The following is a 26,746-nucleotide window of genomic DNA, read 5'->3' on the forward strand; positions in this document are numbered from 1 at the left end:
TTCAGATTCTTTTGGCAGAATTGTTTGATAATTAAATCCATTTCCCTTGGGGGATTTTACTTCACTTGTTTGCATTTCTTGTGCTTCTTTTACGGAATGAAATATGAAAAGAAGGTTTTGTTCGCACATGGTTCTGCAATTACTCCACTCCCTCTTTTACTTTCTTTTTTTCCTCAGGTTCTTCCTGCCTCTGGCCATAGCCATAAAACACAAACAAATCAAGGGTTCTCAGGACAATTGTGTGTTGTTTGGGTTAGGGGTGGGAGAGTGCTGTTGTCATCCATAAGAAAAGCCAATCATCATGTAATTAGTTTCTCTGGTAATGATAAACTAACTGCTGGCCTCTGCTGGTTCTGCCTCCATAACTGAATCAGAAGCACTGTGTACAAAGGTAGAGAAAGCAGCTGAAGCTTCGTGGATAATTTTCTGACCAATTTGGTAGTCATGAATTTTAAAAGCATAGGAATAGGAGGCTGTGTGATATGTGGAAAAATGGAAGCTTAATGGTCAAACAATCTTGGCTTCAAACCCTACCTTTACTGTAAGGACATTCCAAGATGGAGCAAGCCTGGGAAAGCCTCTCTCTCTCTCTCCCACTGATTACAACTAAAAACTAGGAACCAAGTACAAAAAGCAACTCTCTGAAGACCCTAAAGTAAACCACAACAAGCAGATTGCAAAGAGAAATTAACACTAGGAGATGCAAACCATCTGAAGATGAGTTCCTGGGCATTTCTTTCCCTTTTCTCTCACAGCATTGCCCTGAGCATGGCCCCCACCTGGAGTTGTACCCTGCTGGTGGCATGTGCAGCTAAAACTCTGATTGAAACACCACTTTTCTGGAACTAGAGAGTGTGAGGGGAAAATTGGAGACGAGAGAGCTGGAGAAGAAAATCTTCTAATTCTGTGTATGAACACACACAAGTCCCAGGACACCACTAAACTGCACATGCATGGGACCTTATAACAAGGGTGTTGAGAACTGAGCTGAAATATGAATCACCACCCACAGAAGGTAAGATAAAACTTACAATCTGAGCCTAACTGATCTAAACTAAAATAGAACAAATAAAAATAAATCAACCCTCTCTAGAGGGTTTTAATCATTATGGAGTATGCACAACATAGCATTTATACCATCCAGGATACAATCCAATATTACTCGACAAAGAAGCAGAAAAATGTGACCTAATCTCAAGGGAAAAGACTATCATCAGACACTAACCTACAGCTGATCTGGATACTGGAATTATCAGACAGAGACTTGAAAGGCTTTCAAACAATTATTAGAATTATCTTGCATGAGGTAAAGGTAAACACACTTGAAAAGGATGGAAAACAAGTTCTCAGAAGAGAAGTAGAGATCATAAGAAAAGAACCAAATGGAAATTTTAGAACTGAAAAATAAAACATCTGAAACTTTAAAAATAATTTTCCCACTGGATGGCCTCAATAGAACTTGGAGATAGAGCAATAGAAATTTCCCAATCTGAGAAACAGAGAGAAATTAAAACAAACAAATGAACAGAGCATCACAGACTTGCGAAACAATATGAAAAATTTGTTAGTGTCCCATGAGGAGAGGAGAAAGGCTGTTCGAAGAAATAGCGACTGAAAATTTCCCAGATTTGGTGAAAGATATAAATTTACAGATGCAGGAAGCTCAGCAAGCCCTAAGGAAGACAAATTCATACAAAACCATGCCTAGACACATAATAACCAAACTACTGAAGAACAGAAATAAAGAAAAAATAATGAAAGTAGCTATACAAAAATGTTATTATAGGGAAACCAATTATTTAAAATATGATGGATTTCTCATAAGAAACCATGGAGGCCAGAAGACAGTGGAACAACATTTAAAGTACTGAAAGATAAAACTGTCAACTCATAATTCTATGCTAGCAAAAATATTCTTTATAAATGAAGGTCAAACAAAGATATTCTCAGATGAAAGAAAACTCAGAGAATTCATAACCAGCAGACCTGCTATAAAAGAACTGTTAAAGGAAGTATATCTGGATAAATATAAAAAATATTTTTCTCCTCTTAAGGTCTTTAAAGTATTGAAAGTTGAAAGTGGAAATTATAATGTTATTTGGTGGGGTTTTCAATGTATGTAGAGGTGATATATAAAACAATTAAAACAAAGAGACCTATATGGTTCTAATGTTTTTCCATTTTATTTGAAGTGGTAAAATATTAATTCTAACTATACAGTAAATGGTTAGGTATGTACTTTGTAATCCTTAGAGCAACTAGTAAAAAAAAAAATACAAAGGGGATAGTGGAAAAGCTGATAGATAAATTAAAATGGAATACTAAAATAATAATAATAATAATCCAAAAGGAGTAATTAAAGAGTTAATAAGGGAACCAAAAATAGAAGGGACAACAGAAAAAGAATATTGACATGGTAAATGTAAATCCAACCTTATTAATAATAATATTAAATTAAGTAATCTAAACACAAGTTGAAAGATAGAGATAGATTGTATTTTATTTTTAATCTACTTTTACTACTTACTAACTGTAAGACTTCGGAGAGTCGTCATGGTTTGATGAGGCTTTGGAACTACTGCATAGGTATGGCTCTGTAGTAACCTGGTCTCCTTGAAGCATATAGTGTTTGGCTCTCAAAAATAAAAGAACGATGTTGGAAAATTACTTAATGATTCATAGTTTCCTTATCAGTTACAATATCTACCATGTCTATAATATCTACAATATATGGCTATCATGCAGATAAAGTGAGGTGCTGTTAGTTAAATACCTAGTGAATAGTAAGTGCTCAATATATGACATCACCAGTCTGCTAATGACCATTAACAGTGACCACTAACAGTTACTAAATTCATTAACAGTGGTCCAGGGCCACTATTCATTTGGCCCTATATTCTTTGGACTTTGACGAAAGCACTAACAGGATGACGTGATTGCAAAAGATTAAGGATGTATCATCCCCAAAAACATGGTTTCTCTTCTCCCACCCTGAGTCTGACACAAAAATTACTATATAATTTTTCTTATAGCATCACTACATATTTATAATGTCTTTAGCATTATGGATTGGTAAATTTTATAGATTGAGACCCTATTTATACATATTCCATCAAATCTAAACATTATTTTTTGGACTAACTCCTTCTACCCTCATTGAAATAATGCCTGCTTACTAAAGAATAATAACTGATTTTACTTCCCATAAGCATATTTGAATTTAATAATATTAAATGTCATAGGAAGGACCCAGGCCCCTCAAGATCTGCCTTTACTGATTCATAAAATTAAGACATCTGCTAATGAGCACACAGCCTCTATAGGAAGGCACAGCAGCGATCCATTCTCCTTGCTGAGAAGGTAGACAGCTGGGATTCCAGCCAGAAAACACAGGGACGTAGAGATTGTCTGTACATTTAAGAAGGCAGCGTTGCCCAGGTGGCAGAGGGGGCATGGACCTTGAGATCCATAAGTGGTTGTCAGATTTCCTCAGTGAATATTGATTGTTCCAGAGGTAAAAATGCAAAGTTCATCTCAACAACTATATATTGAGGGCTACCCATGTGCAGGGCATGGAGCCAAGTGCCAGGAATGGAGGGATGAATCAGTAGGATGAGTCAACACGACTGCTGCCCTCAGATGGCCAAAGGTCAGCTGGGGGAGACAGCTGGTCAACAGACCATTTCAGTCAAATGTCATCATTGCTCCATTAATACCCCGTTGGACCTGCCCTCTGAGAGACCACGTTCCCTCAGATGTCCCAGAGATCAATCTGGAGAATCCCTGTTCTGGGAACCACTGGGTTTACTTCGTCAACATCGTACACACAGGGGGGTCTGGGAGTCAATAGTTCCTGGTGGTGTTTGCAGTGTCATTTACCATTTTTGTCGCCTATCCTAGGAGCCATTATAATATTTGCTTAAGTATTTAAATCAAGTCCTTTACTTTAAGCCAGTGGCTGCTGAGCTTTAATTAAAGCATATTTGCATACATTAATATCACCCAGCTTCTCTACATTTCAACTGTATTTTTGCATTCAAAACATGACATTTCAATAACAATAGTTGTCAGTGCCTGGGCTCTTATTTATGGCACAATTACAGGTCCTGTTAATTACAGCCCTGGCTGGCTTCTCCAGCTCCTTCTGACAGTCCACGTGAAGCCGAGGCTCGACTCTTCCAGTGTGTGCATTTCACTGTTTATAGAGCAGCTCCACCAAGCTGCAAGGGGTTTAAAGACATTGGGCTCCCTTTATCTCCAACCCTGCTGATGTTCTGGACCTTTGGGAGCCAAGAGAAGTAAATGCAGCTTTGGTATCAGAGACTGTAGGGCATCTTCTGGCTAATGTCTCAGTCTTTACTAAGGATGGATCTGATGTATTTAAAGCTGAGGACCAACTTGAACTTTGATCCAGGCTGGGATCTTCTCTGAGGTTGAAGTAGTTAAAAGAAAGAAAAGGATTTTGGTGGGCTGTGAATGCTGTGAGTTGCAGGTGATGAAGTAATAGGGCACTTCCCACTGCGTGAGTACTGCTGAGTGTCACTGGAATCTAGGAAACGGTGGGAGTGGAGAGCTGCTGCTTAGTGAGCGTCAGTGATGGGCTGGCCGCTCGGCACCATGGACGGTACAGTCCCCTGGTGAATTCCTGCCCCTTCTTGAGGAGCAAGTTCAGGTCACCACCTCTCTTGACAAGCAGAGTCAGTCACTCCCTCCTCTGTGCTCTCCAGGAATCTTGTCCTAGGTCTGTTAGCACTGACGTCTCATTGTTATTTTTCTCTCTCTTACCAACTGAACCATGACTCCTTAGGGGAGGGACCATACTTTTGCTTCCCAGTTAGCTAACACATAGGGGCCCCCAATAAACATTTTTGAGAAAAAAGTGAATAAGAAACCATAATACCAGACCTCAAGTGTCTAAGCTGGAGCCCCAAATCAGGTAAAGGCCATACCTAGCAGTGGAAAGGCCAGGATCAAGGCCACGACTACACCTGATAGAGGGCAAGCTTGTTCCCTCTAGGGGCAGAGCCCAGCCGGGCCAGATGCTGCAGGACATCTGGGAGCCCATGACATTCATTCTGCCCAGGCAATATCACCAAGTAAACTATGCTGAACTCCACACCCCTCCCCTATGGTCCCCGTGGAAATGTTCGGAAATCAGAAACACAAGTGGCTTGCGGTGTCCCCAGACTGCAGAGACAGCCAGAGACTGTAGCCCCTTCCAAAACCTCCTGGGCGGGTACAGTGCCTTTCTGACCCCTGTGGTGAAGCCAGAGGAGGGAAGAGTCAGCCTGAGTCTGACATTTCCAAACACTGAGGCTGGAACAATAACCAGTGAGCTCCCCAGGCAAGGACATGAGCCTGATCTGCGTTTCTCATGTTTCTATCAAAACCCTCCCCAGCAGGAACTTCCCTGGCGGTCCAGTTAAGACTCCGCACTTCCAGTGCACGGGGTGCGGGTTTGATCACTGGTCAGAGAACTAAGATCCCACATGCTGCATGGCGTGACCAAAAAAAAAACCCTTCCATGCAGGCCCAGCCCCCAGATGGCGGTTTGTCTCTGTGGGCCTCTGAGCAGTCACTGACCTCCAAGAGCAGGCAGAGCGTCCTGGGCCCGAAAACAAGGTGACAGTAAATAATCTCTACTGCACAGAGAACAACAGGACACTGTGAGCCAGAAGCTGCTTTGAGCCGAATTGGAGCCCTACGGGGGCAGGGATGGTAGGGCCGCTGGAGGAGAGAATGTCACTTGCGTTTGAGCTGTCTGCACTGGACAGGGAGGCTTGTCTGTCCCACTTTAGCGGCCCCTTTTTTAAGCCCTGTCTGTGTACTGCCTTCTCTGCCAGGTTTTCTGTCTCCCTATCAGTTCACCCCAACAAAAATATACAGAACGCAGATTAAGTGACAAGCACTGGGGATTTTGGAGATAAAAGATGAATTAGACTCAGATTCTGTCTTAAGAGAGTTTGCCATTTAACCGGAAAAACAAATAGGTAATACTTCTATAGAATGGTACGTGGTGATTTTGGGGTGTACGAAGTACCACAGAAGAGACGAGGACCACTAGGCAGAGCCTGGGCATCCAGGAAGCCTTCCTGAAAGAGGAGACATCTGAAGTGAGTTCAGAAAATAAATAGTATCCAGATGAAGAAAGATGGGAAAGGTATTTCAGGTAGCACAACCAACAGGAGCAAAGGCACAAACATGTGAAGCCCCGTGGTGTGTGTGGGAAGCTAGAGACAGTGTAATGGGACTACATGCACCGAGCAAGGTAGAATAAGGAGGGGCAAGGCTGGGGGACCAGCGGGATCAGGTCTGGAGGATTTTGTAGGGTCCTTCATGCAAAGGCAGGAGCTTGGATTTTCTCCTGAGGAAAATGGGATGTCCCAGAACAGGTTTAGGTAGGGAAGTGACATGAGATCTGCTTTTCAGAAAGATGGCTTGGGCTGTGATGTGAAGAATGGGTGATCAGAGGACACTCCAGAGGTGCAGGGACCAGTGAGGAGGCTGTCACTGCAATCCAGGAGAGAGTGCATGTGGTGGCAAAAAGTATGGATGGGGCACATTGGGTGAATCTGAGCGATATGGAGAGGACAGGTTGACCAGACTTGGTCATGAGGCTTTAAGGGGAGAGAGAAGCACTAAGCACAACCTTGATCGTATAGCTTAATATCAGAAAAACAAACAACCCAATTAAAAATGGGCAGAAGACCTAAATAGACATTCCTCCAAAGCAGACATACAGATGGTCAAATGGCACATGGAAAGATGCTCAACATCACTAATTATTAGAGAAATGCAAATCAAAACTACAATGAGGTATCACCTCACACCAGTTAGAATGGCCATCATCAAAAAGTCTACAAATCATAAATACTGGAGAGGGTAGGGTGTGGAGAAAAGGAACCCTCCTACACTGTTGGTGGGAATGTAAATTGGTACTGCCACTATGGAAAACACTATGGAGGTTCCTTAAAAAACCAAAAATAGTTACCATATCATCCAGCAATTCCATTCCTGGGCATATATCTGGAAAAGATGAAAACTCTAATTTGAAAAGATACATGCACCCCAATGTTCATAACAGCACTATTTACAAAAGCCAAGACATGGAAGCTACCTAAATGCCCAGCAACAGATGAACGGATATAAAAGATGTGGTACATATATACAATGGAATATTACTCAGCCATAAAAAAGAATGAAATAATGCCCTTTGCAGCAACATGGATGGACCTAGAAATTATCATACTAAGGGAAGTAAATCAGACAGAGAAAGACAAACATCATATGGTATCACTCATATGTAGAATCTAAAATATAATACAAATTAACTTATTTACAGAAGAGAAACAGACTCACAGTCATAGAAAACAAACTTACGGTTACCAAACGGAAAAGGGAGGGAGGCATAAATTACAAGTTTGGGATTATCAGATACAAACTACTATATATAAAATAGATAAACAACAAGGTTCTACTATAGCACAGGGAACTATATTCAATATCTTATAATAACCTATAATGGAAAAGAATCTGAAAAATAATATATGTATAACTGAATCACTTTGCTGTACACCTGAAATTAACACAATATTGTAAACAAACTATACTTCAATTAAAAAAAAAAAGAACAGGGCTTCCCTGGTGGCGCAGTGGTTGAGAATCTGCCTGCCAATGCAGGGGATACGGGTTTGAGCCCTGGCCTGGGAGGATCCCACATGCCACGGAGCAACTAGGCCCGTGAGCCACAACTACTGAGCCTGCGCGTCTGGAGCCTGGGCTCTGCAACAAGAGAGGCTGCGACAGTGAGAGACCCACGCACCGCGATGAAGAGTGGCCCCGCTCGCCACAACTAGAGAAAGCCCTCGCACAGAAACGAAGACCCAACACAGCCAAAAATAAAAATAAATAAATAAATAAACAAATTAAAAACAAACAAACAAAAAAGAACAACCTCAAGATTTCTGAATCGAAGAGCTCTGGGAAAGGTAGTGCCATTGGTTGAGATAATAGTGGTAATTATTATAATATTAACAGCTTACTATGTGCCAGACATTACTGTGAGTGCTTTTCATACAATATTTTATTTAATATTCACAACAATCCTATGAAATTGAGACTATTGCTTTATTTTTATAAATAAGGAAAGCAAGGGACTTCCCTGGTGGCGCAGGGTTAAGAATCTGCCTGCCAATGCAGGGGACACAGGTTTGAGCCCTGCTCCCGGAAGATCCCACATCCTGCGGAGCAACTAAGCCCGTGCGCCACAACTACTGAGCCTGTGCTCTAGAGCCTGTGAGCCACAATTACTGAGCCCGCGCGCGTAGAGCCCATGCTCTTCAACAAGAGAAGCCACCGCAATGAGAAACCCGCACACCACAACAAAGAGTAGCCCCCGTTCGCCGCAACTAGAGAAAGCCCGCGCGCAGCAACGAAGACCCAATGAAACTAAAAATAAATAAATAAAAATAAATGAGGAAAGCAAGACACAAAGAGTATTAAGTAAGTTGTCCAAGATCACACAACTACTAGAGGGTGACCTTGAGACTGTGAACCCTGGGCAGTTGGGTTCTGAAGGCTGTGACCTTGACCACTGTGCTGTGTAGCCCCAGGTAGTGTCACAGGCACCTCGTATAGTGTCTGGCACTCAGTCATGGGAATCTACGTTGGTTTGAGTTACTCCAGCAAGTAGTTTATTTGGGAGATTGTGACATAGTGAGAAATATATATTTGGTCTCTGTCCTCAGTTCTCGACAAAGAGTTCCAAAACCCTTGTAATTTCCTGAGTGACAAGGGTACTAGAAACATCTTTTGTTTTAATATCTGGTCTTTGATCCTGGTTCCTGACACAGAGCCCCTAAAATCCTTGTAATTTCCTGAGTGATAGGGATGCTAGGAGCATCTTACGCAGAGCTACTGAATCCTTTGGAATTTCCTGGATGATAGGAGCATCTTTTGTTCTAATGAGGTGACTCTCAGTGGGCTCTTGGATGGCTTCAGGACGGGTGCTGGTCACCAGAAAGGCCAAGCCGTAATTAGAAGCTTGGAACTTTCAGCCCCATCTTCATTCTCAGGGCAGGGGAGAGGAACTGGAGACGGAGTCAATAATCAATCACACCTACATGATGAAGTCTCCATAAAAAATCCCTAAACTATGGGTTTTAGAGAGCTTACAAGCTGTTGAACACATGGCAGGAGGGCAGTGCACCCCAACTCCATGGGGACAGAAACTCCTGCACTCAAGATCCTTCTAGACTTTGCCCTATTTATCTCTTCATCTGGGTGTTCATCTGGATCCTTTACAATAAATGGGCAAATGTAAGTAAATCTTCCCATGAGTTTTTTGATGCATTTCAGCAAATAATCAAAACTGGAGCAGGGGGTGGGGGAGAGAGTAGAGCGGGGTGGGCGGGGTGTTATAGGAACCCCTGCCTCTGTAGCCAAGTCAGACAGAAGTGTGGGAACCCTGAGGACCCACTGCTTGCAACTGGCCTCTGAAGTGGGGGCAGTCTTGTGGGACGGGGTCCTTAACCTGCGGGGTCCGACACTGACTCCAGGTAGTTAGGGTCAGAATTGAATTAAGTTATAGGACACCCAGCTGGTGTCCAGGGAGTTGGAAACTGGTTGGCGTGGGGAGAAATGTTCCCCACACACTTGGTATCAGAAGTGATGTAAGTAGAGAAATAGTTTTTCTTTAGAAGTGACCTCAGGAAACATCAGTAGGGTAATGGGGAAGTGAGGTGGGGAGGGAAGAAACCCAGGCGCCGTCCTACTAGGACCTCTGGCCCCAGTGTAGAGGGTGTGCTTCAGAGCCTGAGGGACAGGAGGCTGGGGTGCATCTGCTCATTCCCAGGTACTTCCAGCCAGCTGCTCTGGCAGGCATAGCAGGCTCTGGTGGCCAGAGAGAGCCAACAGGCAATGTATCCTAGGCGCCACCGGCAGTGGAAGCCCGGCTGGAATGCAGATGAGGGCCAGGGGGTATGGGCAGGGCATTGACAGCACCTGCTACAAAACCTAGCAAGCACTTTTGAAATGCAAAACGCTCTGCATAATAGATGATTACTGCCAGACTTCTAAGCTAAGCAGAGCGGGGAGGCCACTAGACACAACATAAACCAGATATCCCAAGTGTGTAACCAACAGACATCCAGAGGCTCTTTAAAGTAACATCACGAAACTTGCAGGACTGAAGGCTTCTAGATAAAGTTTCTACTGGGAAAGGCGGGAGTTTGGGGTTGGGGGGGGGGTGAAGGAGAAAGGAAAAATGCTCTTGAGGCTTTTCCACCCTTCCTTATTCCAAAACCATGAATGGAGGGAATACTACCCAACCCAAGCCTGCTGGAGCATCCTCTAAATAAAAACTTCCTGATTCCACTTGCACAGGGTCCAGTCTGGGTGTGTGTGGGGAGTGGATGTCTCCACTGTTTTTCCGTAGCCCATACACCCATCAACGACATCTCCCCACGAAACCTCACCTTGAACACAAGCTTGTAGACCTCACTCCTGGCTGCAACCAACTATAGGTATGAATTTCCATTCACTTCTCTAAAGCAGAAAACTAGGCAGTTCTGTAGCCCAAGGTCAAGAGAATGACCATGCAGCCACGTTCCTGAACTTTGGTGCAGAAGCAATGGAGAGATTGCAGTAGAGTTCAATGTTTTTTATAGTCTTAAAGGTAATTAAGGTTTAGAGGATTAGAGGAGGTGCTTTATAACAACATCTACCCATTTAAGATAAAATGTGCAGATCAAGACTTGGACTCTGTGTTCAAAACCATACAAGATTGTCTTCCATAGAAAGATAAAGTTCTCCAAGGTGGACTGACTAGATATGGAAAAATCAGAGCGATGCCCCTTGTAGATACAGAAGTAGGAATTAAATTTCGTCAAGGCTGTCACCTTTGTCACCATGCTATCAGGTGAACTGTTTACCGGGTTACTCACTGCAAGTACCACAATTCAAAATTATACCAATCTCTCCACCCAAAATTTTCAATAGATTCTTTTACAAAGACAAAGAGAAGGTTTAGCTGAGAATGACCCAACCAGTTCAATGGAATGCACTATGTACAGTTTCTTAAATGGTTACCTTTTAAGCATGAATGTATGTATGAGATGAAGTAAGTAGGGAAATGAAGTCCCAGTTAGGTCTGTCAGACACCCAAGTTCATCGCTTTTCAACTATATCCTCCCCATCTCCCAGATGAACAAGAAGGTGTAGGGATAACCAAAATCTGAGGAGTGACTGAAGGTTAAGTGAGGAGGAGAGTGTTAGGGGGTAAGAGAAGGGAGCCCTGATGCTGGGCATGGATAAGAACTTGGGAAACCTGTGGCAAAGGGTGACTCCACAACACCCCCTGTTGGCCTCTCTGTGCCACGACTGGGCAGCTTCCAGTTGGAAGGGTCTCTCCAGATATCTCTTAACACTTCCCCCCTTAACTCTCCACAGCCACCACCAAAGGACTGGGGAAAGCTCACCTTCAAATACCACTCCTTTGGGATTCTTAGGTTTGCCTCTTTCTCTTGTCTTTTGTTTCCTTCCCTGTTGTGAACTGAATTGTGGCTCCCTCAAAATTCATATGTTTAAGTCCTAACTCCTAGTACCTCAGAATGTGAATGTATCTGGAGATAGAGTCTTTACAGAGGTAATTAAGATTAAATGAGGTCATAAGTAAGGACCCTAATCCAATAGGACTGACATCCTTAGAAGAAGAGACAGCAGGGATGTACATAAACAGAGTAAAGGCCATGTGAGGACCCAGGGAGAAAGCAACCACCTGCAAGACAAGGAGGGAGACTTCACCAGAAACTGACCCTGCGAACACCTCGATCTTGGGCATCCAGCCTCCAGAACTGTGAGAAATAAACTTCTGTTCGTTGAAGCCACCCAGTCTGTGGTATTTTGTTTGGGCAGCAATAGCAAACTAATGCACTCTGCCTGCCCTTTTCCTCCCCCGCCCTCCACTCCACCTCCCCACCCTGAGACCCCGGCAGCCCAGCATACAAAGTCAGCGGCATCCTCGTTCCTTCATCTCTAAACTGAAGTGCTCTAAGACCCTCTCTAGTCACTTCTAACTATGGTCTTCCATCCACCTATAACATGAATTATTCCACTAGAGTGGGAGAGAAGTCAACATGTAAATTATGAAAGACTAAGACGGCTCTCTCTCAGTTCTGCTGACTTTTAAAGCATTGCTTAAGTGCCTGCAGGATTTTATGTTCCATTTGCTTCATATTTACTGAGCCCCCCATTAGGTGCTGGGGATAGTACTGGGCTGCTGACTTCTCTGTGGCTCTGCCTCCCTAATTTACCCCTAGGTCCAAGTAAAATGCCCTGATGAACTTTGTCCCACACTCTTTTTCTCTTGCTCTCCTTCTCACCTGTGTTCTCTTTCTCTCTCTGGAACTTCAGAGTCAGACACTCTGGATTTGAGACCTAGTTCTGTTGCTTAATATTCAATACATGGTTTTAGGCCTGTTGACCTTCCCGAGCCTCACATGCAAAAAACATGTGGCAAAAACTGCTGCACGCCATCCTATATCCAGTCTTCCTTTCATCCTTAGAGGTAGACTGACTTTTCTTGGGCATAAATGTGCAAAGCTAAAAGACACAGCAGCTTTGCAGCTAGAAGCAGCCATGTGACTAATATCTGGCCAATAAGATGGAAGTAAAAGTACTGTGTGCAACTGGTAGAGAAGCTGCTTATAAAGAGCTAGTTTGGCTGGGAAATAAGCTCTTCGTCTTTCCCCCTTTCTTTCCTTCCTGATGCCCAGAATGTGGATGTGATGACTAGATCTTAAGCAGCCATATTGGACCATGAGGTGAGCAAGAAGAAAAAGAAATACACTGAGGATGACAAAACAGAAAGATGGAGGACCCTGGATCCCTGTTAACTCTGAGGAGCCTCCATACCAGCCCTGGGCTGTCTTGCTGTAAGCTTCTTTTACATGAAAGAATAAATCCTTATGTATTTAAGCTAGTTATTTTGGGCTGTATATTATGAGTAGCCAAAACATTACCTATCAGATACAGAAGATAATAATACCTCATAGAATTTTTGTCAGGGTGAAATTAGATACTAGATGTTAAAAACTTGGTGTATTGTGATATACAGAAAGTGCTCGGTATATCATGCAAAATAAATAGATAACCATGAGGGACTATTTGTTTGGACCCCAGCTCCATCATTTATCAGAAGCTCACCTCCTAGTCACTTAGCCTCCAGTGTCCAGTGTCGAGAATTCTGCCCTGATAACAGTTCCTCTCTCTGTTGTGTATAGAGGCAGACCTGGTGGCTGACCTTGGTCTGCTGATCTCAGCACCTTCTTGGACCTTTCGTGCTGTTTATTCTGCCCCAAGTTTGTGTACGGCATCACCCCTCCCCCGACATTGGTGCTCCCCTACCTGACCCCCTAAATACACTCTCCCCCAATCTCTCATGATCACCACACACACTATGTCTTCCCATGGAGTTACTGTCACTTGTGGAACCTCATCTCCAGGCCTAATCCTTCTCAAATACCTGCCCCTCTCCTTCTGAATTATAGTCCAACTCCTCTGGCTTGGGCAGAGTGGGCCTGCCTCTAATGAACAGTAATTTCTGATTTGAGCATTTGTGTGTTTATTTGTTTACAAAATCTAGCCCCTTCTATATAACAAGTACCTTTTGCTTCTGTTAGAAAACCAGAGGCACGTGGCGTGTTTATTCCCAGCTTCTTGCCTTTGATCATGGCTATTGTCCCCTCAGAAAGGCTCCCCCTCCTCCTTTTCTACCCACATGATTTTGTATTTTTCTTCTTTATATTCTACATTTTCAAAATGTCTATATTGTGTACCACTTGCTTTTAATAATTTTTGAAAGAGGTAGTGTTTGTTTTTTAATGTTACACTGTTTTTTCAAGCCTGGCTCCTGGAGGTCTTTACTGACCCCTGGAGTCCACACCTTCATTTTCCTGATCTTTGCTCCAAGGACAGGAGCTTCTGGTCAGTTCTGCCTATAATTAGAGGCTGCCCTTCATTGTCCTCCAGTGTAGGGATGTTCAGGCCCCTCATCTCCACTGTAAACTCCTTGTGATGATTTTAAAATATATCCACAAATTCTCAGTGAAGCCTAATTCTCCTTTCCTTGAATGTGGGCTGTACTTAGTAATTCGCTTTTGATGAAGAGAATGTGACAACAGTGATGGCATGTAACTTCCAAGACTAGGTCATAAAGGCACAGCAGCTTCTTTTTGCTCTCTCTCTCTCTCTGTGGGAAGCAGCTGCCATGACATGAAGACACTCAAGCAGCCCTATGGAGAGGCCCACATAGTGAGGAACTGAGGTCTCCTGCTGATAACCAGCAAGAAACTAAGGTTTGCCAACAACTCCGTGAGTCATTTACTAGAGAACGAAAGAAATTTCAGAATAGGGTTTTCTGATGCTAAATTCTAAACTTTCTTCCATCTTAAAAGTGGATCCTCCAGCCCTAGTCAAGCCTTCAGATAACTGTAGTCCAGCTGACATCGTGACTGCAGCCTCATGAGAGACCCTGAGCCGGAACCTCTTATCAATACTTGCTAAATAGCAACTGACCCATAGAAACTGTGTGAGATCAGAAAATATATATTGTTCTGAGGTGCTGAGTTCTAGGGTTGCACCATAGATACTAATAGGCTCCTTGAGGACCATTTTGGGGCATCTTTCACAATGTCTTTCACAGCGTGGTCTCCTAGTAGGTATATATTAAAATATTAAATATTTTTCAGCAAATTGCTTTGACCAGGAAGGACTGCCTGATCCTCCAGGGCATAGGAAAGTTTGGAGAAATCTATAATTTGGAACTTTAGGGCAGCAAAGAGAATATAAAATGGTGAACTAAGGACATGGCATGATTTAGCAGTTTACTAGTTTCCTATGGCCACTCTAACAAATTATTGCAAACTTTGTGGCTTAAAACAAATTTATTCTCTTATAATTTTGAAGACCAGAAGTTGAAAATCTGTTTCACTAAAGTCAAGGTGTCAGGAGATCTGGTTCCTTCTGGAGGTTCTAGGGGAGAATCCATTTCCTAACTTTTCAAACTTCTAGAGTTGCATTTCTTGCATTCTTTGGCTCACAGCCACTTCCTCCATCTTCAAAGCCATCAGGAAAGCATCTTCAAACCTCTCTCTGCTACAGCCTTCACATCACCTTCTCTCTACAAAGACACTTGTGACTACATCTGTCCACTGAAAAGAAAAATGCAGTGCACAACCTAAAAGTTGAGAATCATATTTTATTTGGCAGACGTACTGAGGACTTAAGCCAGGGAGACAGCCTCTCGGATAGCTCTGAGGGACTGCTCTGAAGTGGTAAGGGAGGAACCAGGATATATAGGGGTCCTTGTAAAGTAATCCAGGTAGTCAGAACATGGAAAGATTACTGTTAATTAAATAAAGCCAGACATCTCAAGTTAATGAATTTAGTGCTTTTCTATGTATTGGAAGATGCAAGAGTTTGGGCTCATTGAAATCATTCCTTTGATATGCACCTTAACTATCTAGGACCAGCATCCAGTTTTTCACCATCCTGAATCCCCTCAGGGTGCACTGCAGCTGGGGTGGCTGCAGTGGCTGATGCATTGATGGCCACAACATCCTTTGTTTTCCGATATGGCAGGCGACATTCTTCATCCACACGTCTGTCCCACCTGGGTAATCCAGAATAACTGCCCCATCTCAAGATCTGCAACTTACGCATATTTGCAAAGTCCCTTTTGCCATATAAGGTGACACTCATATTCTGGGGATTAGGATCATTAGGACCATCTGGGGGTGACCACAAGCAGAAATACCCTACTTCTAAGGTCACACAGATTCAAATTCAAATCCTCTGAGTATCAATTGTATGATGTTGAACAAAAACAGTTAACTAAGCCTACGTTTTCCTCATCTCTATAATGTAGACAATAAAGCTTATTAAATGAATAAGATATGTCAAAGCACCTGGCACTTGGTGGTTTCTAAATAAGTGCTGGCTTTTCTCTTCCTCCCTTTTATTGAGTATCAAGGAAGAATAGCACTGGGCCAAGAAAGAAGAGGACTCAGAGACCATAGGACTTGTAACTAGTTTTGTTGGCACTTACTATTTACAAGGCAGTTTTACACCTATTATCTCATTTGACTATCTCTTCCATTTTACCAAATGAAAACAGAGGCTCAAAGGAGTTAAGTGATTTTCCCAAAATCAGCCAGCTAGTAAGTGTCATCATTGGGTTTTCTGATACTAACTTCTTAACTTTTTCCTTTATACCCCAATGCATTTGAGTAGGGCCTGCAAAAATCAGAACAGCTACCCAACAAAGTATGAAATGAGGAAAGAAGGACAGCAAGGTAGCGTGTTATTGCGAATGCTCAGAGGGATAGTACGTAAAATCTTGGAGAGGACAGAAGGGAAGAGCGATCCTGAGAAGATAGTGTTCTCCGAAGGCTGGCTCTTGGGAAGCAGGAAGATACAATCCACTCTCATTCTTTCCCTCTGACAAAGGCCCAGAAGAGCACTGGTAAGAATTATCTCAGACCCTAGGTAATAACCTTCAGATGTGGCTGATCCGTGTGGCTTATCTCGGGAGTCATAGGCCAATCCGGGGACAATTCCATGGTTCCTGGAGGGAATGACGTGGGATTGCACTTCGGTGGAGCCAGACCCAGAAGGTGGGAGAGCTGCCCTCACCAGGTGAGGACTTACACTGAGAGGAGAAGGTTGCTTGTGACCCCCTCTGGTGACAATAACAAAATAAAATTAATAACAGAAACACTTCACACTTAGCCCTCAACATTGACAAAGCACTTCAACCTACATTTTCTCACTTGGCCTCACAAAATCATGCTCACTTTACAGAGAAAGAAATGGATATGATGAAAGAGCTATCACTTATGGAGGGCTTAATATGGGCTGATCACAGGATCAGGGGCCCTACAAGCATCACACAAACATAATCATCTCGCGTTCTCCATGAGGCAGGTCTTCTTATCTCCAGACCCGAAGCTCAGAGAGGTTAAGTGGCTTGCCCAAGTCCACAGCTCCCAGGAATCAGAATTCAAACAGGACAAGGCGCTTGCTAGCAGAGGATTTTAAAGGAGCACGTGCCTGGCACCAGGAAACACTCTGTGAGCAGCGAGTGTTATTTGCTGCTGTCAGTATTCTTAGGAAGGCTTTGGCCCATCCCCTGTCTAAGGATCACTCTTCCACAGGCTCCTCTGGGAGGAGACCAGTCCTCCACTGGGACCAACTCTTCGTTCTGGAGTTAGGTCCAGTTAGCCATTGCTGGCTTCAGGCCCTTCTCCATTAAAAAGTGCCCACTAGGAAAATGAACGTACTGAGTTCCTACCTGTCATCACACTTCAGTGTAAACCGTTTACCAGAAGGAATACCCCATAGGAAGGCTAGAAGGAGGCATTCCTCTCCAGCCAGCAGAGGATTTAATGAGAGAAAAGAGGGAACCCGAGGGGCCGGCACAGTGCATTATACAGCGTCTGCTTACAGGAGCCTTAGTTGTGGTCTGGAGGGCCCCGTGTGACCATCACTCCCCCGGAGGCCACCCCAGCAGAGGGCACCATGGCTACCCCTCTAGTGTAGCTGCAGCTGCCTTTGGAGCTTACTCAGGGCCTGGTTGGCCACTGATTGAACAAATGGACACAAACCCACCACTAGTCTCCCAGCTAGGCCAACTCCGGTGCAACAAGCAGGGGTCACATCTTTCTGCCTTGTTTCTCCAGAGAAGGGTGAAGTCCTCGGGCTGCTGCTGAGGGCCCCACCCAGCCCCACCTCCCTCAACAATTAATCCTACTTCCTGAGGGACCACCACTTGGTCCTTATCCCTGGCTCTGCCCCAGGGCAAAGCGTGGAAAGGTCAATTTAAAGACAGGAGGTGGAGTCGGAAGAGGTAGGCTTTGGGGCAGAGTGAATCAAATCCAGGCCCCACTTACAGGCTTTAATTCATTTAATTCAATTAATTAATAAATTCATTTGCTTCATTCATTTCTTTATGCCTCCCTTTCTTCCTCTGTAAAGTGAGGATAAGACTTCTGATCTCTTGTATCGGTTCGGCCGCCGAGGTGCCGTCCCACCGCCCAGCCCGCTCCATGGCGGACCCGAGGAGCTGCGGCTTTCCCCGCAGCCGCCGCCCTCCTCTCCCTCGTCTTCAGACGCGTCTTCAGCATCTTCCCCCGGCACCCCGGGGGGTTTGGGCCGTCCGGTTCCGAACAGGAACAGCGGCCGGCCGGTGGACCCGCTGGAGGAGGTGGAGCTGCAGATCGGAGACGCAACATTTTCATTAACCAAACTTCTTGAAGCTGCATCTGCAGTATCAGCTCAAGTGGAAGAGCTTGCCTTCAAATGTACAGAAAATGCACGTTTCCTTAAAACATGGCGGGACCTCTTGAAAGAAGGCTATGATTCCTTGAAGCCTGACAACTGATTTGACTGTAATAATCCATACCACCTCATTTATGATGTTTGCACATGTGCCGTGTGGATAGGATAATCACCAGCAGTTCTGTATACAGAAGATGAAATTTTTCTTGGTTTTCTTCATTTTGTGAAAACAGAATATGATGTTATTTTTGATGTTGGCCCGTTTATCTTTAAACACTTTCTGTTCTCTAAACTTTCAAAGACTCTTCTATGAAAGTTAATTTAATCAGTAGATAATATTAATAATGCCACAGTGCTACCAGTAGCAAACTAGGTGGACCATTATTCTCTTCAGTTTGCAAGAAGATACCAAAAATGGCAGAGTTTGAAGTCGAGCTTTATTGTATGGACCAATGTTAGATTCAGCTCCATTAGGCTAAGTTCCCTAGAACCAACGATTGTGTCTTGTTATTTCTATATTTCCAGCAGCTAGAAGTCTGTTACACAACAATCACTAAATGTTTGATGAATAAGAGTTGACAACGTAATTTAAAGCTGTTTTTTCTTCCTGTTTTTAGCATGAAGATTATAATTGTTTCTCGAAAAAATATTTGAGTCAGAACCTCATTGACTTGAAGGAAAAAAATTTTTTTTTAAAGAGGATTTTCAACTTTAACTGGTGACAGCTTTTTAAAATATATGATAAATATTTTTCACCCTTCTATCATGCTTTCCAAAAAAGCTTTTACTGAAACCTGTCTTGAAAGAATGCCTATTTTTTTTTTCTAAGATAAACTGCTTTTATGGATATTTCTCATATTTGATGTTGTTATATGTTTGCTCTCTTTGAAGTGCCTTATCAAAATTGTCGCTCTGTATTATTACTTTTGGAGCTTGGCAAGTAATAATTCTAAATTCTAAATATAATTCTAAACAAGTTACTTTTTAAAAATGCATCAAATTTAAATGATGTAATTATTTTCCTATTATTTGATCTTCATGACAGTGTTCTATTTTACTTGTCCCGTATCTTACGTTGCGCTGCCTCTCTCTCTCTCTTTTTTGGTGGGTTTGTGTCGTATATGTCAGTGATTGAACCAACTAATTCTCTTGCTGTGTAACTTCTGGACGCCTCTGATACAGTATCTTACTTCTTTGTAGGTAAGGAGGTATGTGCAGAACTATATTCCCAAGCCCCACAATGGGCCTGTGAAAGGGGACACATGGATGGGCAAAGGATAGTTTTGTTAAGCATATTAGGTCATGGTTCTTGATTAATTTTTTTAAGCTAAGGATAACACATATGGTGTGTTCCTATACCAAAGAGATGCTTATTTTGATATTAGAAAACTTCTTCTTATGTGTCATGAAAATTGCAATTTTTAAAATGTACAAAAATAAACTTTTATTCAAACCAAAAAAAAAAAAAAAACAAAAGACTTCTGATCTCCACCTCAGAAGTCTTTTGTGAAGGCTGGTAGAGTTTATGAATGCATGGAGAACAGACAGTGGAGGGCCTGTCACATAAGTGCCCAGTAAAGATCTTTGCCCACTTCCCCTTTCCTCTGAGCAGGGCCCCAGGTAAAGGGCGGGGACCCCAGCCTCAGAGCGCTTGCTGCCAGCCCGAATGGTACCTGACACACTTCAGTTGAGCCTCTCACTTGAGGAAGGGTGATCCACAGTGGGATAGGACAGAGCCCCAAACCCTGAGACAAGGACAGTCTGGACAGAAGCTGGACATATACTGGGCTCTCACTCACCACAGGGTCCCTGGACGCCAACCAGGGAAGCATCCATAGGCACCCACATTTGCAGAGCATATCATAAACCTCAAAGCATCTTCACCTACATCATCAGCTTTGGCTTAATACCAGATACAGCATAGTATTAAGCAGATATAGAGCAAGTATGTCTTTTATCTTTCTCATTTTACAGATGAGAAACCCAAGGTTTCACCAGTTTATATAAATTACCTGAGGTCATGGAGCTAATGAGATGCAGAGTTGGGGTTCAAACCCACTTCATATGGTCTGCAGCTCAGTCCACCACACGCTGTCAATGAGCATCTTTCTGCCAAAGCTGCACCTGAGGCTGAGAAAGAAGCGACAGGAACCTGTTCAAGGTTAACCATGGCCTCTGGGCTGGAAGGGCTTGTCTGGGGGCTGACCCCTCCAGAGTGGTTTGTTAATTTAGTGCTAGCTCGACCCCTTCCATTAGCTGCTGGACAGAGCCAGGCCCAGGGGAGATGGACAGCAGGGCTTAATGGAAATGGGGATGCTGGTGACGATATGAACAATCTGAATTATGGTCTCAATTTGCACAGAGCCTGATGGATTTGCAATAATTCCAAACCAGGTCAAGTGTCTGTGTCTCCTCTTTTGCTGATCTCACACAAAGTCCCTCCATTTGTCAGGCTCCGACTCGATCTCTCTGGGTAGCTGCCCGCCCCTCCCTCCCTCCCTTTGTTAGCCGTGCTCTCCACAGCTCTCTCCACAGTATGCTGACCCGAGGTCACATCTGCAGCTGGGCCCCGAGGGACTGGGGCTGCGATTAGTAGGGCTTAGGGACCAGGGAGCTTGGGGATCATCCGCAGAGACTGACTGCACTCCTTCCCAGGACCGCATCCTGTGGTAGTTTTGAAGACAAAGGGACAGCATGATTTGGTATCTTAGGGGTTCATTGTGTGTAGGTGAAATATGGTTATAGTTAATGGAGTCTGGGATATGGCTGAGGCCTCCTGGCAGTGGGAACTTGGACAGCAGAAGCCTGGAGCAGATGCCGGAACTTCCTCCTGGCCAAGCCAGGACTAACTGACATATTCTGTAGTTACAAGAATTCTTGAAAACCTGAACGATCTTATGACATCTTCCATCTTCCTGCACTCCTGTAGCAGGGGCCTTTGAACAGGAGGAGGGAGGGTGGTGGGGTTGGGTGGAGGACAGAGGCCGGGGCCGGCAGGCTTGCTGCTCTCAATCTCGCATGTCTGCTACGAGCCTGGCTAAAGTGGTGGAGGAAAGTCCTCAGGTCATCTTGACCAAACACATAGCAGGTTTGCAAATTTTCTCCGCAGTTTCCCTAGCAAGCGGCCATTCGGGCTTGCGGCTGAGGGCTTCTGTACCAGGGAGCTCTATGGGGTAACCCAGGCCAGCTCTAACTGTTCAAACAGTTCTCCTTCTATTAAGGAAAAAATCTCCCTTTGGCTTCCACCTTTTCTTATCTATAGCAAGGGTGAAAACGTGGCTAATAAGGTACTTATTAATAATTTTCTTCTGGTGTGCTTTGCTTAGTGATAGTAAGATAGCCTCTTCGGGCTTCCCTGGTGGCATAGTGGTTGAGAATCTGCCTGCTAATGCAGGGGACACGGGTTCGAGCCCTGGTCTGGGAGGATCCCACATGCCGCGGAACAACTGGGCCCATGAGCCACAACTACTGAGACTGCGTGTCTGGAGCCTGTGCTCCGCAACAAGAGAGGCCGCAATAGTGAGAGGCCTACACACCGCGATGAAGAGTGGCCCCCGCTTGCCACAACTAGAGAAAGCCCTCGCACAGAAACAAAGACCCAACACAGCCAAAAATTAATTAATTAATTAATTAAAACAAAAAAAGATAGCCTCCTCCCTTTCTTCTCCCAGGAGCACTTCCTTGGTCTACTTAACATCGTGGGAAATGGGAAAGAGCTCTAGACTAGCATTCAGAAGACCTGGGCACTGACCCCAGCTAAACTATGTATAATGTTTGGCAAGTCTGTTCATGGGTCTGTCCTTGCCCTCTTAACTCTTTTTTTTTTTCAGGGGCTTACCTCTTTATTTTTTTAAATTGAAGTATAGTTTATTTACAATGTTGTGTTAGTTTCAGGTTTATAGCAAAGTGATTCAGTTATTCTTTTTCAGATTTGCCCTCTGAACTCTTGATATAAATACGTGGATTTCTGGATGAGCCACAATTGCTGGATAAGCACCTACTATACACTTGACTCTAGTATGTGTGTTGTAGAAGAGACAGGACTTAAAAAAATAACAACAGTTATTATTCCTATCATTTAATGAACATTTATTATATGCTAGGAATTTTGCTAAACACACTACATACATTATCTCTTCCTTTCTCATGTTTCCACCTTCACAGGTAAAGTCCATTATTATCTCCACTTCATAGATGAAGAACAGAGGTCCAGAGAAGTTAAGTAACTTGCTAAACATGACATAACTGGTGAGTGGTAGAGGTGCAATTTGAGCTCAAGTTTGTCTGGTTCCCAAAATATGCTCTTAACCACTATGCAAAAATACCATCCCATCCTCATGGAACCTAAAATCTAGCAGGGGAGAAAAAACTAAACCTCAAAAAACACTAAGATATATATATAGAAATATATAGAGATAGATATATGTATACACACACAAATATTGAATCATTATGTTGTACACCTTAAACTAGTGTAATGTTATGCATCAATTACATCTCAATGAAAAATTTTTAAGTAAAAAGTTTTTTAAAAACCACTAAAGACAACAAAAGGTAATGAAAAGAGAAAGTAGAATTAAAGTTGAGGTTAAACTTCAGTCTAATAAGTGTGCTGTGCTAAAAACCAGTAGCAAATATATATAATAATATACATGCATATATATACACATACATATACAATAAATTGATATATATACAAAAAATTGACATATATGTATACACACACACACAGTGAATGAATGACTCTCTAGGCAGAGCAAGGCCAAAAATCCCAAAGAAAACACAGGATTTGAGAAATTTCCAGGGTACTATTTCCAGGGGATTAAAAAGAACCAAAATGGGAACTCCTGTGCAGAAAGCACACTAAAGAAAAGATGAAGTTTTTACTACCCATTCATCCATTTATTTACTCAACAAATGTTCTGAGCACCTCTATGTGATAGGCATTGTGTTAATAATACTGTAACATTCAGTCCTTGCCCTTCAAGGAACTAGCCTAGAAAGAAAGTCAGACACTCAGGGCAGTGGAGTAAAAAAAAAAACCCACTAGGCTAATGAAGCAAAACAGCAAAGAAGATGCTACTCTGTGCTGTGCAGACAATAAATGCTTTGGCCTTGAGAGAGAAGAGAGGGCGGCATGGGCCGAATGAACAAAGGAAGACTTTTTGGAGTAAGCTTTGAAGGAGAAGGAGAGAGTGAGGCAGGAAAAGGACATGCATTTAGTGAACAGTGAGTAGAGCAGAGAAGCCAAAACAGGGACTTAGTGTGTAGTGGGCAAAAGGCGTAGAGAGAATGTATCGAGCCACGTCGTGAAGGACTTTGGATGCTGGGGTAAGGGATAGAAATGTATCTCCTGGGCATTGTGGATGAAGAGCCATCCAGCTGGAGAAAGGCTGGAGGCAGGATGGCATGATGGTGTGTAGAGCAGAGAGCCCCTGCCCCACCTGCAGAACACAGCCTCCTTGACACTCAGCTCTGGCACTGAGCACCCACCGCAGTAGAATCTGTGAGACAGGGTATGGATACCCCTTGAATAAGGAGATCCATTAGACCAGCTCATCTTCTGGCTGACAGAAGGTTAAGAGAGAGAATGAAAAGGACAGAGAGCCAGGGGAGGGTGGGACAGAAGGCAGTAAGGCATGGCACAAGCCAAGCTCTGTGCCCTGGGAAAGCTGGGGGAGACCACAGCCATGAAGACTCTGGGTACCAAATGTAAAATAGATAGCTAGTGGGAAGCAGCCACATAGCACAGGGAGATCAGCTCGGTGCTTTGTGACCACCTAGAGGGGTGGGATAGGGAGGGTGGGAGGGAGATGCAAAAGGGAGGAGGTATGGGGATATATGTATATGTATAGCTGACTCACTTTGTTATACAGCAGAAACTAACACACCACTGTAAAGCAATTATACTCCAATAAAGAGGTTTAAAAAATTAAAAGAACAAAAAGTACCAGACCTAGGATTTAATTGTCAAAAAAAAAAAAAAAAGACTCTGGGTAGCCACAGGTGAGCTCACCAGAAACATCCTGGGGTCCAAATGCTCCCAAGCTGAGGAAGCCAGGGAAACTGCTTTGTACAGCATCATGCCCCAGCTCATTCCTGAGCAGTGGGCATTGGGCAGGTGCTCTGTAAGAGCTGAGAGGCTCTCCTCCCATCTAAGATGGGGAGCAGCCAAGCCAACTGGAGCATCTGTGCAGACACTGCGAAGGGCAAGGCTGGTTCCAGTTCTCTTCCAGCAGGGCTGAGGGTGGCAGGGGCGAGCTGAGCAGGCGGTCTGGTGGCTGTTCCAGACTGTCAGCCTCGACAAACCAAACAGGAAATATCACCCTCTGGTTCGGGATCACAGTTCTGACCCAATCGCTAGCGAGCCCCACATTCTATCTGTCCCGCCAGACGGAAACTGTGCCTGTTGGAGCAGAAACAGCTGACATGTTTGTTCGCTATGGGAACACGTAGGACCTGGGAGGTGGAGGTGGGAAGAGATCACAGGACTTTGGCAAAGCCCCAGCCCAGCAGAGGTCAAGCACTGGGGAAAGGCACTCTTTAAATCATTCCTTGGAGGGATCTGAATGTCACTGGTTACTTCCTGACAAGAAGAGCTCCATGAAACCCTTGTAAATCATTTGTTCAGCGCTTTACAATTCACAAAGGTCTTTCATTGATGTTTTCCCACTTAATCACCACCTTAGCCCTTTGAAGTAGATTAAACAGATAATACTCTGCATTTTACAGACGAGAAAATGGAGAGTCAGAGAGGGCTGTGTCTTGCCCAAGGTTACACAACTCATGAGTGGCAGTGTTGGGCTTTGATCGTGGCTTCTTCTTTCACAGACCTTGTTTGTCTATTAAACCACGTAATCTATCCTACAGTGACTGTTGGATTGGAGGAGGCAAGACAAAACCTAAAAATAAGAACCCCAACTAGTCACTTTGGGGACACACTAACCTTCCATGAGAAATAGTTTAAGCAGTTTTAGGGTCACCCACTTACATCCCATAAAGGAAAAGACTCAGATCTAAAGGTGAGCTGAGAGCCACGAAATATATTGAGTGGGCTGGGCACAGTATGTATCTTTATGTAACATTCATTGTTTATTCATCCATGCATTCTACAGTGTTTCTAAAAGTCAGGCACTGTACCAGGCAGAGGGGCATGATGAGAAACAGAGAAGAGAAGACAAGGTTCCTGCCCTCAGAATTTCAATTCTAGTAAAGATTATAGAAAATGAACAAACAACCAAAAAACCCATCTGCATTATGCTAAGTACACGAAGTAAAGAAATAAAGGACTAAGGTAGATAATGAGCAGGAAGGTGGGCATGTTCCTTAGATACCGCAGTTGAAGAAGACCTCTGTGAGGAGGTCTCATTGGAAAGATGAGAAGAAAGCAGCTATGTGAAGAGACCATGGAGATCATTTGAGGCTCACAGTCTGGGGCAGCTGGCCTCACCAGAGGAGGGAGACTCGGCAGAATGTTTAAATGAAGCCATATTTGCTAGAATGAACAGAATGGGAGGTGGGGCAGATTGCATAGGGTTGGCTTAGCCAAGGAAAAGAGTCTGGATTTTGTCTCAGTGCAGTGTATTGAAGAGTATTACACAGGTAGAAGGCGTGATCTAATATATATTTTATAAAAGTCATTCTTGTTGCTTTGGGGGGACTAAAGAGGGTAAAGTTGAAACAGGAAGCCTAATTAGAATGGTAATTCAATAATTCTATTGGGAAGTGATGACAGTGGGGATTGGGAAGGCAATGGAAAAGAGGTAAATGAATGCAGAATATATATTGGAGGTATAATTGACAGAATTTGTCATTGGATTGGGTAGATGGGGGTTAGAGTAGGGAAAGACTCAAGAAAGATTTCTAGAATTCTACTTTAGGTAATTGGATGGGTGGCAGTGATGTATACTGAGATGGAGAAGACAGGTTGAAAGCAAGTTTGAGTGACGAGGTGGAAGTGAAGCCTTCTTTTAGACATGTTAACTGTGAGATGTGAGTGGGACATTTGGGAGAATATGGGAAGCAGGGATTTGGATATGCAAGTCTAGAGTTCAGATGATAGGGCTGGGCTGGAGATAAAAATATGGTAATTTGATAATTATCAGAAGATATGTGGCATTTTACAATCATGGGGATGAGAGCATCTAGAAAGAGAATGAAGAGAGGGGAAAGAGGGGATCCATGATCCAGCCTTAAGGAAGTCCAGCATTGAGAATTCCAGCAGAAGAGGAGAATCCAGCAAAGGAAACTAGAAGGAGTGGACAGTGGTGTAGGAAGGAAACTAGGAGCTAAAAATCACAGCGTTCACAAAAAGTTGCATGTTTCAAGAAGGAGGTGTAATCAGCGGTGCCAAATTCTGCTGGAAGTTCAAGATGAAGATTAATGTGGCCACATAAAAACCATCAGGTGA

At 43.6% G+C, this 26,746-nt stretch overlaps 1 pseudogene across 1 annotated transcript; it reads left to right on the forward strand.

Annotated features, from left to right (window-relative positions):
• The first annotated feature begins 18,031 nt into the window (after positions 1–18,031).
• LOC309606486 (uncharacterized protein C4orf46 homolog pseudogene) lies at positions 18,032–20,769 on the forward strand (annotated as a pseudogene). The gene has a single exon. The product of its transcript is annotated as an uncharacterized protein C4orf46 homolog pseudogene (transcript).
• Positions 20,770–26,746: the final 5,977 nt, after the last annotated feature.

The sequence above is a fragment of the Balaenoptera borealis genome (assembly GCF_965194805.1).
Source record: "Balaenoptera borealis genome assembly, chromosome: 11".
Classification (NCBI taxonomy): Eukaryota; Metazoa; Chordata; class Mammalia; order Artiodactyla; family Balaenopteridae; genus Balaenoptera; species Balaenoptera borealis.